The following is a 1,725-nucleotide window of genomic DNA, read 5'->3' as shown; positions in this document are numbered from 1 at the left end:
CCTGATGGAAAGAGAATCAAAGGAAACATGACACAAGTCATGAGTCGACAAACACGCTCACCATTTACACAGTGGCCGCAAGTCATGCAACATACATCACCACAGCTCCTTCTCACTGACTGACTGATGTCTTTCCATGTTTACACAACCAATAAGTACCCATACTGGGTTTTGCATTTCCCAGTTCAATAATACTGTCTGTTTTGCTACCAGCAGTGATTTAGTATCGACGACGGGTGTCAACCAACCACATCCTCTCATAACGTCTTCACATCAGGGCAAAGCCGTAACACGTGCCCATTTCTGATAGATTCTCTCTAAACTGCATGGTGTTAGAAAACCTCAATACAAATAATAGTTATGTTAGTAAAGATTCATTAAAAATGTTTAAAATGTAGTGCACACAAACTAAATAATGCACGACAAAGTAATGTGAAGATAAATGCCTTTCAATTTGTACTGTCAGAGACCAAACACACTTTTGATAGAAGTCACTGTCCAACTCATTTTCTGAGATGGCTAGTACCAAGCACATGTTAGTAGAAGACCTGAACTCAAAGCTAACTTGTACATAGCAGGGTGAAAAAACTATTGCAGTGTTGTGTGTTAACATGCATTCTGCTGCTACATCCCATGTCTGCATGTGTACAGTATGTGGGGGCCGATGCAGAGTGTTGAGCCTGAGTTTAATTCCCCAGTGCAGTCTGTGCTTACATGGGCATAGTGCAGCTCTCCTCCGCATCTATTAAAAAACCACACACACACACACACACACACACACACACACACAGAGCAGAATCCAGGGAGGCTTTTGAAGGCCCCTACATCCTTAAATGGAAAACACACACTGCTCAAGGGGAAAGCCAAGGTGCCAATACAGCATGTGCAAACATACAAACACACACCCTGCAGCTCTGAGGGTTTCTTACACCGCCATGTGTCCGCTGGTCGGTCTGCGCCTCTGACCGGGAACAGGAGCGCCGGTCTGACTGCGAGGTGAAGTGGATACTGCGAGATAAATCTGAGATTCACTCCAACCTTGATGTTCTTTAGCACATTTTTAGATTAAAGTAAAATGTGACAACCTCTGTAGGGGGACAGGGTGGTCACAGTGGAGAAACACTGATGACAATTTAAGGCTAGGGACGCACCAGTGGAACATTTCAGATCAAGTACGAGTACTCACCGATACCGAGTACTTTTCAATTACACTCTATACTGTTGGTTTTGTTGTGTCGACGTCTGTGTAAAACATGATCTTGTGTCTGTGTCAGACAGGGAGGGACGGGCATTCACACACACACAAACAGAGAAGCCGAGCTTGCAGTTGGTTTTACTTTTGTCGTCGTCGCTCATCTTAAAAAAATTCCCGAACGGCAGAAATGACTTCTCTACTGCCCAACAACCAGCTCAGCCAGCGTGCGGCTGATGTAATGCTGCCATTAACTGATAATGGTGGGACAACTTTTAGGAGTAGTGTACTCGAGAGAGGTATCGGACCCGACACTGGCGTTGGCACATCCCTATTTAGGACTACACATTGAAGATTAAATGGAATGACCAACACACATCTGAGATGTTCAAGCTCTCATCTGCCAGGACCCATCACAGCCGGTGCTGCAGTACTCGGGACTTGTTCTGAACTCCACTCTTAATATTCAGGACTCGTGAACAACTCGAGCATCAACTGGATTCAGACAAAGAAGCTGAAGACGGAGACCGACT

Source organism: Monopterus albus, unplaced genomic scaffold (assembly GCF_001952655.1).
Source record: "Monopterus albus unplaced genomic scaffold, M_albus_1.0 scaffold94.1, whole genome shotgun sequence".
Classification (NCBI taxonomy): Eukaryota; Metazoa; Chordata; class Actinopteri; order Synbranchiformes; family Synbranchidae; genus Monopterus; species Monopterus albus.
The sequence above is the reverse complement of the archived record's forward strand: the minus strand, read 5'-3'. Positions refer to the sequence as shown.